The sequence below is a fragment of the Cibotium barometz genome, chromosome 41, assembly GCF_041138505.1.
Source record: "Cibotium barometz isolate CiBa-2024 chromosome 41, ASM4113850v1, whole genome shotgun sequence".
In the NCBI taxonomy this organism is placed as follows: Eukaryota; Viridiplantae; Streptophyta; class Polypodiopsida; order Cyatheales; family Cibotiaceae; genus Cibotium; species Cibotium barometz.
Genome location: NC_141086.1, coordinates 7,661,825 through 7,675,403, shown reverse-complemented (window position 1 = coordinate 7,675,403; position 13,579 = coordinate 7,661,825). Strand labels below are relative to the sequence as shown.

At 43.6% G+C, this 13,579-nt stretch overlaps 1 pseudogene across 1 annotated transcript; it reads left to right on the top strand.

Annotated features, from left to right (window-relative positions):
• Positions 1–4,391: 4,391 nt before the first annotated feature.
• Positions 4,392–6,011, top strand: LOC147614657 (malate dehydrogenase, chloroplastic pseudogene; annotated as a pseudogene). Its single transcript, XR_015262941.1, has one exon. The product of XR_015262941.1 is annotated as a malate dehydrogenase, chloroplastic pseudogene (transcript).
• Positions 6,012–13,579: the final 7,568 nt, after the last annotated feature.

Here is a 13,579-nt window from a genome sequence, read left to right as displayed (position 1 = left end):
TGCCGCCCATGTGCCCGCTTGCTTTGCTGCTTATCGCTTGTTAATATCGTGTTATGATCCTGTGCATTGCCGATTAGCTTCCTAGCCATATGCGCTTGGCTACTCGTATCGTTACGTATACATGCCCTGCATGGCCTTGCATAACACACCTTTGTACCGTTTTTCACCCTACACCACACAACCAACCGTGCCTAGCCCTCCTCCATAACACTATATAGCTTTAAGATGGAATCAATGGCTGCAATCACCCATGGTCTTTGGTCTTCGATACCACTCCAAGCTCATGGCTCACGTCTCTAGAGTCACATGTTTGAAGTACATCTTTTTTTGTGGGACTATGGGCTCACATCTCCCAACCCGAGCTTGTTTGGCTTGGTTTTTAGAGTTTTTGAGGTTTTTTTGCTTAACGAGGATGGTTAAGAATGTTAATGGTTATTATTCAAGTAATTAAGTGATTTTTTTTAGTTTTACATACTTCTAAGCTATCAATTCAAACAATGTATATACTCTTTTTATTGTTTTTTATTGGTTTTATATGCTCTTAAATAATGTTTTTTATTGGTTTTGCATGCTTCTAAACAACATTTTTGGAGTTTTTAAGTTTTTTTCTTAGTAGGGGGTGACTAAGGATGTTAAAGGTTGTTATACAAGTAATTAAGTGATTTATATTGTTTTTTGTTGGTCTTGCATCTCTTTTGCATGCTTCTAAGCTATCAATTCAAACTATGTATTTTTTGTTTTTTATTGGTTTTGTATGCTTCTAAACAATGTTTTTGGAGTTTTTTGAGGTTTTTTCACTTGATAAGTGGTGGCTAAGGATGTTAATGGTTGTTAAACAAGTAATTAAGTGATTTTTTATTGGTTTTACATGCTTCTAAGCTACTAACTCAAATAATGTATTTATTGTTTTTAATTGGTTTTGCATGCTTCTAAACAAATATTTTGAGTTTTTTTTAGGTTTTTTTAACTTAATAGGGATTGCTAAGGATGTTAATGGTTGTTATGCAAGTCCCTCTATAAAGAATGTCCTAATATAAAAATAACCTTCAAATAATAATCAAAAGCAACAAACAAACACATCCAAGGCTCCAAAACCATATGTTTTATGGAGTGTGACCTTCTAATATTGGGTAATATTGAGCGATCCCAATAGCTTGGGATGACAGATGAAACAGAGCTAAGCCTTAGGCTAGTCCTTGACAGCCAGCGATACCAAATATGTTCAAGTCAAGAGACAACCTTAGCCTTGCTAAATCATGTGCCACTGGGTCTTACCTTAGAGTTGCAATCTGTAACTTATCTATGTGGATGGGCTAGCTTGTCTGTCACATCCTCACACTATTGTCACACCAGAATGCTTCTTTTGCCAATGGGATGAGGGAGATCTCTTTTATGCCTTGATGGAGGCAAAAAGAGATAGTCCTTCGGGATGGTTCTCTCTCACAAAAGGTGGGGAATCAAGGGGAAGCTAATGCAAAAAGACAATCTACAATCACAGCTATCTAGCATGCATCCATCAAGCAAGCAAGATTAAATGACAAAGAAGCAAGTAAGAAAGAGAAGAGCCTACAAGTAAACTATTGCAAGGGAATGATTATGTCTTTCTTATTATAAAAAATGACTATATACAAGTGATTAGTTTTCACACTAGATTGGGCAAACTTAAAAAAGGTCCGACCTCTATTACTAGTTTTAAGCAACTATGTACACTAAGTCTGTAGAATTTCCTTCTTTCAAATTAAGTGCATGGTAAGGCCGCTTATATGTTGCATTGCCATCTTATAAAAGTTAAAGTGCACGTTCGAGTGGGTAAGATGGCAAAGCACCTTATGTTAACCTACGGAGGGGTTATTGACAACTTCCATAGTATGACAATATGAAAGATCCGCAGGCGAGAGTGATTCTCTTTAGAAATCTGGGTTGTATAGTTCTTTTAATTACCCTTGCATTCTCACTTTTCCCCCTCTTACAAGGCTATTAGGGTGAACAAAGATGTTATCATGGGCCATGTGGGCTAGTTGAGATATAATTAAGAAAATCAAGGAGGAAAATGTGAATATCTAAGCTCCTACCTTGAGCTATAAATGATGTAATTTGAGCTCACTTTACGTGTGAGAGAAATTGGCAATACAATTAGTCTTGATGCTTTAGTCTTATCCTTTCTTATTAGCTTATCATTGTGTTTTACATTAGTCATGGATTTATTTTTTTTGTGATCCTCTTTAGTCTAATTTTGTATATATTACAAGAGAGAGAAATGACTACAAATTGAAAAAAAATATGTGGAATACATTTAATTTGATATTGTTAATAAATCTATCTAATAGAAAGTGTCGTCTAAAAAACTACAATGTGATATAACTTTTCTATTACTTAAGGTTTCAAAGTTCATTTCCTCTACTAAAATAATCTTAGGCTATCTATACAAATTCAACTTTTGTTAATATCTAAAGATGAATATTAATGAAAATGATCACGCAAGTCTCTAGTTCATCATTTCTCTAAAAAGTGATGACTGAGGGCTTTAACATCATTAGGTGAAGTAAAAAGTGGATGGTTATGTGTACTATTCATAGGACTATCATGTATGAAGTAAAAACTAGATGGTTATGTATACTATTATATGACCTATTCATAAAACTTCGTACATAGAATACCATAGCATCACCAACCTTGTTTGTGCTTCCTTTGAAGATGCATGCTGAAAGAAGTGATTTTCTCATGTTTTTTCTCATGTAATTCATGAATTTGTCTTGGTGCTGAAAGCTTTTTGTGGAAGTCATGTAAATCTTGTTGGAACTTGTGTTAGCTGGGTGGAGTTTAGATAAATGCCCACATTAATAGGTGGTTTCTTGCAATGAAGTGATTGTCTACTAAAAAGTAAAAACAGTTTTTACTTCCCTTTTATCTTTATTAAGACTTTTCGTTTTGCATACCATAGCAAGAAGCAAGTGTTGTTAAGCAAGAAGCAAGTGTCGTTAAGCAACTCGAGGAGACAATTTGCACAATTTATACTAGGTTGTCCCATAGTTTGGAGCCACCAACTACCCTAGCTAACCTTCTAATGTGAATACCATGTGCAAGTCTATTCCTTGGCAATCCATTTCTTTCAATGAAATGGACCTTTAACTAGTTGCTCTTTAGATAGATCTATGAGTTTTTCAATGTAGTGCCATTAAAGGAAAGTTGTTGGCCGGCGAAATCTAAAGTTTTTGGCTTCACAACAAAGCTTGCCTCGTCAAGCCAATCACATAAGTTGACAAGTTGTGCTAGGAAAGAAAACTAAACACTTTTGAAAAAAGCATGCACCTCTTAGTTTTTTAATTCAAACCAAATTGGTTCTTCATTCACATTTTGAAATGAATTGTTGCGCCTCCTACAAAGTTTTCTTTGCTCCTCCTAAGAGCCATGTTTTCCAATGGTGTATAAAATGATACTTCTAGATAAATACAAATCCTTGTTTTTTTCAAAACGATAATGGAACTTTTTGTAACATTTGATTAACACACTTGAGCAACACCCTTTTCTCGTAGAGGTATAGTTAAGTATGCCCTTGTCATTGCATTTTTGCACTTAATAGCATTAATGCAAAAGTCTTTGTTGCATATTCACATTCATTAGCTAAGGTAGTCTTTACGTAGTGGGCAAGTTATATATATTCACATTTTTAATTATGCCTAAATTGGCACAATTAGGATTGAGATAACCAAGTTGCACAAAATGCAAATGACCAAGTAATTTGTGCTCGTGGAAAAAATGGCATAAGTGTATACATCAACTTACCAATGCCAATGCGCGTACGCGCGTACTCGTCATAGGGGCACGTCACATGTGTTGAAGTAAAATGAGGAGCAACTTTTGACTTTTCTCTAGCTTTTCTTGTTTTTTAGCCTACATAGTGCTCATAGGTGAGAAAACTAGCTCCAAACTTGCACTAGCCCGAGTAGCTAATCAAAAGTAAACCCACACTAGTAGCTAGTCTCATAGCCTGCAAAATTTGGCCGTGCCTCCCCTGATTAGCCTTCCAATTAACATGTTTGGGGTGTCTGACTTTAAGAGGTTTAAAAGTGTGGCACTTTAAATCGCCGAATTGGTTAACGTGGTTTGACGTTTTAGGAGTGGAAAGCCTTGGCATCATGGGAAAGGGCTCTAAGGTCATTGCTAGGGTAAAAGGTGTTTTAAATTCTAATATTAAAAGGATGTAAAGCCAAAGAAAAAAAATGCCTGCCAAGTCATAAAGGACATAAAAATCCTATGGAAAGATCAAGGAGAACCGGGCCACAGAATATGCGTTGGAGCTCCTATGCCTTGCAAGCCGTTGATTACGTGAACGGTCCGGATGATGACACGTCATCGCGTCTGTCAAGCCTTCTTTTCAATAACACAGACGGATCTCACACGACGTGCATCCGCCATCGCCATAGCCAAAGCTCAAGCCCAGAAACGAGCGTCGTTTCAGCCATGGCCGTCCAAATGCATGCCACAGCGAAGCTCGCTTCTGCGCCGTCTCTCTCCTCTTCATCTCCTTCACCTCCCATGTCTCGTTCTTCTTCTGTCTCTCTGCCTCGCTTCGCAGGCTTGAAAACCTACCCTGTTTCTACACAGACGCCATATTCTGCTTCTTCTTTCTCTGCGCAGACCTCCTTCTTCGGCTACGGCTCCCGTTCTTCCCTCCGTTGTTCTCCCCGCCGAAACTCTAGCCCTAAGCCTAACCCTAAACCTGGGGTTGCCCGTGCTGCAGTGTTCAAGGTTGCGGTCCTCGGGGCTGCAGGCGGCATCGGCCAGCCCTTGTCTCTGCTTATTAAAATGTCCCCGCTCGTCTCCCACCTGAACCTCTACGATATCGCCAACGTGAAGGGGGTGGTCGCAGATCTGAGCCACTGCAACACGCCTGCGCAAGTCTCTGGCTACACGGGCCCTGCGGAGCTTGGCGAAGGCCTCAAGGGTATCGACCTCGTGGTGATACCTGCAGGCGTGCCGAGGAAGCCCGGCATGACCCGCGATGATCTCTTCAACATCAACGCGGGCATCGTCAAAACCCTAGTTGAAGCCGTGGCCGACAACTGCCCTGACGCATGGATTCACATCATCAGCAACCCCGTGAACTCCATGGTTCCCATTGCGGCAGAGGTTCTGAAGAAGAAGGGCGTCTACGATCCCAAGAAGCTGTTCGGGGTCACAACACTAGACATTGTGCGGGCCAACACTTTTGTCGCGCAGAAGAAGGTCCTGAGGCTCATTGAAGTGGATGTTCCCGTGGTGGGAGGGCATGCAGGGATCACCATTCTCCCTCTGCTGTCCAAGACGAAGCCAAGCTGCGAGTTTACGCAGGAGGAGATCGAGCAGCTTACAGATCGCATCCAGAACGGAGGCACAGAAGTCGTGGAAGCCAAGGCGGGGGCCGGATCTGCCACTCTTTCCATGGCCTATGCATCTGCAAGGTTTGTAGAGTCATCTCTGCGAGCTCTTGATGGGGATTCTGATGTGTACGAGTGCACATACGTTCAGTCAGAGCTCACCGAGCTACCCTTCTTTGCATCTCGCGTCAAGCTGGGCAAGAAAGGCATCGAAGCTTTCCTGCCCTCCGATCTGGAGAATCTGACTGAATACGAGCAGCAGGGATTGGAAAAGCTCAAGCCAGAGCTCAAAGCAAGCATTGAGAAGGGTATTGCTTTTGCTAACAAGTAAGCTTGGTTCCTTTTTTGCCTGCAATTTTTGTAGGATAGCATCTAGTGTGGCATATCTCTGTAGGAGATTGCACAATAAGCGATTAGACTCAAAAAAACTCGGATAAGAATCCCTGACTTGGAGTGTTTCAGTGAGATTCAATAAACCAGTAGGATAGTTTATGATCATGATCCACCAACACTTATCTTAGAGTGTCATGGGAAGGTCTTGCCAGTTTTTGTGGAGTGACCTGGCCTGCTCTTTCCAGATTTTGTGAACTGATTCGGCTGGTTTTGCCAGCTTTTAATAGATAAACATACCACATGGAGTTGCTGGTGGACTTACTTCCTCTGATAACTCTGATGGGTCTTGTGAGCTTCTAGAGGCTCCAACATGGTTTATAATATTTGGTTTCACCAACAACTCTGATGTTATGATGCTTCATCCTTAGACCAGCATGTTTTCTTAGGTTTGATTTTGTTCTGGGGCCTGGTTGATGTCACTCAAATGTGACAAGTGTCGCAAGATGCAGAGTAGAGTATGAATTTTGTTATGAATTATCTGATTGACATGATTATTGCATGCATGTGGAAACTCGTCGTTTTTGGCTTGTGATAGCCTCACAATACATATTACTGTTGCAAGAGTGACAAAATCTCGACATGGAGGCTGCCAAGGAGGACAAGTGAACATGCTTCATGCTTTACAGATCAGATCGCTTGTGGCTAGTTATGACCCAAGAAACCATCTTTTTAGACATGGTTTGCTTTAGATATCTTTTCTATCCACGGGAACCCTCCCCCCTCCAAGAGCTCTTATCTTGGCTACAGGTCAATTCAGTGTAAAACCTTGAATTTTTATGTAATCATCAGGATTGATTTTCAGGGAGTAGGAGTGTTGCAACTTTCATTGAATGACTCAGCCTAAGTGGCATGGGACCTACATGTCTGATTATATGGTGTTATAAGTTCTAGGTCTACATTCTCATCAGCGCAGCTCTTGCTTCAGCCCCATTGAATTATTATAGTTATGTAAGCTGTGCTCTCCTACATCGAAGTTTTCAAGAAACACTATGGTCAGCTTCTATTTTTATTGTCATGTCTAGGTGCCTCTACTTAAGAAGCCTTCGGGCCTTCTTCCATGGTGGTGGCACCATTTGGTGGATGGGGATGGTGACACTTGCTTGAAGAGGAGGGTTTTACTTATAGGTTAAAGGGCTTACGTAAGTGGTAGAGGGAAGTGATATGTGGCAAAATGTAAGGGGTGACACAAGAGTGAAGACAAGATACACATAGCACAAGCCAAGTTGTGATACATGGCTGAAGGCGGAAGTACAAAGATACTTATAGGTTAAAGGGCTTATGTAAGTGGTAGAGGGAAGTGATATGTGGCAAAATGTAAGGGGTGACACAAGAGTGAGGACAAGATGCACATAGCACAAGCCAAGTTGTGATACATGGCTGGAGGGGGAAAAGTACAAATATTATGAGGTATACATGTTGGGTGAAGATGTTGCGGAAATGGTGGGTGGAGTTGGTACTCGTGGCAAAGTGATTAACATGTAGAAATTGAGAGGTTGCACTAGTGCTGTAAAAATTGGCAAAAAGAGAATCCTCAACTGACCCTAAGGTTGTACACTAGCGACCCCAAGGTTGTACACATGGCTATTAGAATGCTTGGCTAGTTGGACCAGCTTGTAGTCTCTTGTGTACATTGAAAATGTATAGTACAAGGGAGTGTTAAGGTGTTTATTGAGGCATATTGTGGCCAGCCTTTTCCTATCTAAAGAGGTAGCACCTTGTCTTACCTTGACCCAATTTGGAACACATATATCACTAGAAATGAATGGATGTTTGATCACCTTTTTCTTAACAAATCACACCAAGCAATTGAGTTACAACTGGTTCCCATTTAACAAGTCTAGTGAGGAAGATAAAACAATTGTTTGGTAGATAAATCTCTCTTTTTCATAGTAACACTTCTCAAGGAAACGAATTACCTGATTGAATGGCTACAATATTGCAATCTAAGCGTGCATAGCAATGAAATTCTCATTGTTGCTTTATAGAAACAAAGGTGACACTCTAGCTTGTTCCATGATGGCATTGATGTTGGCCTAAGTATACAAGTCTCCTTTTAAAATTATTATCACAAAGGAATGTGCTGTTCTTGGGTGGGCTCAGCATAAAAAGGTTGTAGTGTCATATAGCATGTGAGAATGTACTTTTGTGTTTCCCTTTCTTGTTTAATATCTATTGTCTTGTTAAATCTACGCATGTTGTGTAACAAATTTACACTCAGAAAATTAAGACTAACAATACTCTACGAATTCTTACATATGAATATGCTTCATCTTTGTTCAAAAGATACAACTCCTTTCTATTAAACCAAATCTGAGTCAATTAATTTATCATAATTATACATTCAAAATTATTTCACAATGAAACATTTAATTACTTCTTAAATCACATTAACTTCTCATACTTCTAAAGGTGTAGAGTTTTGATTGGAGAGCTATGATGTCACGTCAAGCTTGTGATGGTTTAGTATGATGCTTGTTGCTTGAATCAATGTCATTATGTCAAACTTTTGTCGAAATGGCATGCCACTTTAGCATAACGAGCTTACAACATTAAATAAAAACTATGCTATGCTCCCCCATAGTAAAAGTGAATTAGATGCATGAGTGGAAAGTGGGAAGGAAATTTCAAAAAGGGACGGTGGATATTGAGTGATTAAATGCATGGGCTAAAATTTGGCAAGAGATTAATAAGTATTGATAGTTGTTAAATCACTCCATAGGTTAACATAGTTTCATATGCTCGATCTATCGTTAGGCGCTTTGCCATCTTACTCAAGTGAACGAGCACTTATCTTTTGTAAGACAGTGTTGGAACATATAAAGTAGCCCTACTTAACCTTATTGTCAAATATGAAAAGTCTAAGGACTTCGTGTACATACATGTTTAAGATTGGGAATAGAGATTGAACCATTTTTAAGTTTAGTTGGGCTAGTGTGAAAACTAGTTACTTATATATGTGTCATTTTTGACAAGAAGAAATACACAATAATTTTGTTCACCTAAATGAGCATACTTTCTTACATGAGAGAGGAAGAAGAGAAAAGAGACAATGCAAGGGTAAGTTTAGAAACATGCACTTAGCCAACCGTAATGAGGGTTAACTCCTTGATGTGAAGCCGCTAGGGCTCACGCCATTACTTGTGTCACCCAAGTGGAACTTTTCTCAAACTAGGTAGGGAGCAATGAGAGAAGGAGCTATGGAGAGTAAAACTCCTACACTCAATGCATTCGTGTGTGCAAGATTGAAAGAGAGAGAGAGAGAGAGAGAGAGAGAGAGAGAGAGCAAGGAGAAGAAGAAGAGGCAAGCAAAGGGAGCATCACCTACATGCACGTACATACTACCAAGCGAGCATGCACACATACACAAAATCTTACCACCATAACCACAAGAGAGAGAGAGAGAGAGAGAAACTCAATTGTGATAATGGGATTGTATTCTTTTCATATTTCATAAGTCACTTATAAACATGAGCTCTCTTTTTACAGTGGCCGGCCATCCATTTAACAATTGGGGGTCCAAAATTGGATCTCTAGCTCTATGTACACCTAGGCTTATTGCTCATGGCTGGCATTACACATGTCGTAAGCTTGGTCATCCCATATATCTTTCACATGAAGCGCTTAGTGCAATTTTGCATAAAAATAAATTACATGAAGCGTAACCATGCTTAAAGTGATGTTAATCATTGTGGTTAACATACCCCCCCTCCCTAATGCAGGTCCGTCCTTGAAACTGGCAAGAAGAATCAGCAATAGTAAAGAGAATATGTGTGGACAAAATCCACAATTTAGGGTACTGGGGGGATCGATGAAAGGCTTTGTAGCTCGTCCAGAGTGCAGTCTCCATCATGTCTTCGAAGGTTTGGATACATCAAGCAAGCATCCATTGGATGCGCTCATAGTAGCCAAAAAGTTGCTTGAGGGTTGGGTCTTTATTGAGGTCGAAGAAGAGGCCTTGGGCTCCTTCATGGTAATAGTGCCACCAGGGGAACTTCGCCAAAAGGGTGATGATGAGGTTAAAGAAGTGGATAGTGGCAACAATGGTGAGGTCCGACACTTGATCGTATTTGGCTATGACAGCATGCGTGTGGACATGCATGGGTTCCAGGATGTAGGAGGAGAAAACCATGGGAAATTGAATTGGAGCGTAGGGTTCTCTTGTTGTTTGGTGCGGAATAGGTCCCTAGCCCAGCACGACAGATGGGGAGGTAAGCTGGATTGATGTGGAGGTTGTGGGGGGCTTTGCAGTCTTCAGCACAAATGTGCGGCTTGAGTAGGAAGAGTTGCCGCCAAACCGGTTGCTCACCCATAAGATCAAATGTGAGGGGTTAAGCATCGGCGGATGTAGGCACCGCATTGTCAGTGTGGGTGCTGGTGCTTCCATGCATTGTGCTTGGCGTCGACGTAGAGCCGGAGGACATGAATGTCCATGGGGTTCGTTAACTTGATGAGTGGTGCCTGTTGGAATTTTCGACCTAATAGGAATCGTATGGCTTGCTCGAATTCCAAGGGATCGCACCGATTGAGGGGATTGATGGGGGGACCCACCTCCTCTTGCTCTTGTGGGATTGGGGTGGGATTTCACCCTCTTCCAGGGGGATGGGAGAAGGGAGGTTGGTGGGTTTGGGTTGTTGACGTGGTGGAGTGTGGAAGAAAGAGGGGATAGGGCCGAGCGAGGCATCGAGGAGGGGTGATGGGAATGCCGATGTAGAGGGGACATCTGTTGGGAGCATGGATGCCCAATCCAAGATGGAGGAAGGGGTTGACGGTGGTGTTGGTGAAGTGGGTGGCGAGGGAACATGAGGAGGGGTTGTATAAGGTGAGGGAAAGAGGGGTAGGGTGGTCGGTGAAGAGTTGAAGAAGGGAAGTTGGTGCCCGCTATGAGTTTGGCGTGGAGGGTGGGGGGTTCGAGGGAGTGTTGATGGGCAGTAGTGCAGGGTGGGCTGGAAGGCGGTTGCGAACTAGGGTCGGGATGGGAGTGGAAGTGTGGGTGAGGTGGAGGGTGATGTGGGAGAGATTGGGAGGCAGGGGGGATTGCCTTGGGCGGGGGTCTTGGCCGTCGTCATCGATGAGGTCTTGCACCGGGCGTTCGGAGAAGAAGAAAGCCTTTGCCTCACGAGCCTCTTTGAGGGTGATGTCATAGGAGAAGGCGATATGTGAGTCATCGAATTTTATGATGGTGGTGGTAGCAATGACTGGCGGTAGACAGTGGTAGAGGACGAGGAGGACATAGGGGGCGTAGGGGGGGAAGGTCGTGATGGTGGAGGGCCTTGTAAGCATAATAGATGGTGTTCCAGCCATTCCACTCCAGGAAGGCAAGGGCGGCGAGGGATCTCGACGAGTCATAGGGGTAAGGGCAGTGTGGGAGCTTCTCCCAATCAGCGGCATGGTAGAGCACCTTGGTAAGCAGTGAGGAGGCAGTCAGCTTGCCTTGAGGGTTGGAGCAGATGGCGTGTAGTTCCTTGTGCAGATACTCTGCCTAGTTGTGACGGTGATGCCTTAATGGATGTAGGCGAGGGTCGAAAGATTGCAGCGATTGAAGCGATCTGCCCTAGTGGGTTGTGTGAGGAGAAAGGAAAGGCCGTGGGTGGGCATGACCAGTTCTTGGCAAGTGACATTATGCCACTCCATACCATCTTTGGTTGTCGGGCCCTTGAAGGCGTCACGCACATGGTGCATGCAATGTTGTGGCGCACGTATGGCTATTCAACTCTAGGGAGGTGAAGTGCATTGTGGACGAGGTCGAGACTGAGGTGGACAGTATGGGGAGCACCTTCGTTGTCCATCACCTACCATGTAGCTTGGATGGCATTGTATGCCTCGATGAAGTAGAGGCAATTAAGGAGGTCGGGTCTCCAGGGGAGCATGTTGGGCAACCCGCTAAGCCCAATTTGCTTCATGCAGGTGATGATATCAGGGTTGGCAATGGCTCGATAGCAGGGCTCAGTGTAATATAGCAGCTTGTGCTGCTTGATCTTATGTGTGCTCTTCATCAAGCTGTGGTGGATGGCATGGCCATCAACTTGCTTCATCAAGGCTTCACCCATCTAGGAGAGCTAGGTGGGGTGCTTGCCGTACTCCTCATGAACCGGTGGCCGGCATGCCATCTCTTCTTTTGGGGAGTGTGAGAGATGACCTCAAAGGAGGAGTTGGAGTGTTCAGGTTCGGCCATGATAGTGGTGGGCGGGCAAGCAGTGAAAATTTGAGTGAAAAAACTGCAAGAGTTTGGCGAGGAGGCAAGAAGAAAAGTGAGGAAAATGAATGGGGGTGGGCCCTTATATAGATTTTCAGGGAAAGTACGGTCGTGGCTTCACAGAGGAACGAGCGTGGCTCCAGTGAGGAACGAAAATGGCTTAAGGAGTGAACGGCCATGGATTGACCAAGGAACGCCCGTGGATCGACTAGTTGAACGACTGTGGATTGATGAGTGAACGGTGTGGCTTCAAGAGTGAATGGTCGTGGATTGACTCGTGAATGGCCATGGATTGATGAGTGAACGATTGAGGATTTAGGAGTGAACGGTTGTTCTCTTCCCTTGATACACACACACACACACACACACACACACACACACACACACACATACATATTGGGCACCCTGTAAACAAGTTTTGTAACCTAAGACTATGTGGTCAGCACCCCATTGCGGGTTTTGTACTGACTCCTTGCCTAATCGAGAAGGCGGGTCCAATTGGGTTTGGGTAGGGTTGGCAGCTCGTCTTGAAGCCTTTGTTGCCTCTCAGAGGAGGGAGTTGTTTAATAGTGAGGGGGTGGAGAGGCAAGAGGTTTAGTAGATTTGCATTGGGGGAGTCATATGATGAGGGCAGGTGGGGTAGTCGAGGTCGAGGGAATGTCACTGTTGGTGGGAAAGACAGTGGGCAGGGGTTACGTGGCCTTGGCTTTCTCTTGGATTTTTCCTTTTCCCTTATCATGCCAAGGGCTAGGGTTGGCAACAAAACTAAGGTTAGCTTTGGCCTCCATTGGAAGTGTTGCGGTGTGATGAACCGGGGGGCCGAGACATGGAGCATTGGGGCCGGGAAGTGGTGGGTCGGCGGTCAGGGTAGCGAGATTTGCTGATTGCCTTCATAGAACCTTTGGGCTTTGGGAAGATGTTTGGGTACCCACCAAAATAAGTAGTTACAGTGTGAGGATAAGGTGGGTCGTGGATGATTTTGCTGCGGTGTGGGCCTTCGCCAGATGTTCTCCCTGACCTTTGCGGGCTTGTGGTTGCCTTGGAAGAAGTCGACGTGGGGTTCAGGTAGTATGTCGAGGTGTCGGAGCTTGTGGGGTTGCCAAGGTTTGATGGGAAAGGCTGGATCTTCGGGGAATCCACAAGGTGGTTGCACCCTCATAATATCCTTGAGCAGCGAGGGCCATCTTGGGCACCCAACAGTGGGTATCAGTGGTTTGGGTGGAAGGGGGGCGAGTTGGTGCCTGTGGGAGTTAGTGGTGTTAGCAGTATTAACAGTGTTAGCAGGCTCCAATTTTTAGATTTGACGTGCTGCATAGCTTGTTGTGTAGGTGAGGCTTTATTGGATGGGGAATCTTGGTAAGGGAGAGGCCTCTTTTTGGGTGGCACGGTTCTATGTTTGTTGGCAAGCAACGGGTTGTGGTTGGTGAAGAGGATTGGTCACCTTGTGGAGGTGAGATTGGCGGCTCTGGCTCTTTGTCTTTCATAAGCACAGTAACCTGCCATGAGGTTAGTTGTAGTGTTTCCATCCTTGCATCCCAATCAATATGACACTGATTGTGTCCCATCCATCCTCTTCCCAAAAGGATCTCTTCTTGCATTGTCCCTGCATGGCATGACATAGAATTTGCCTTCCAAG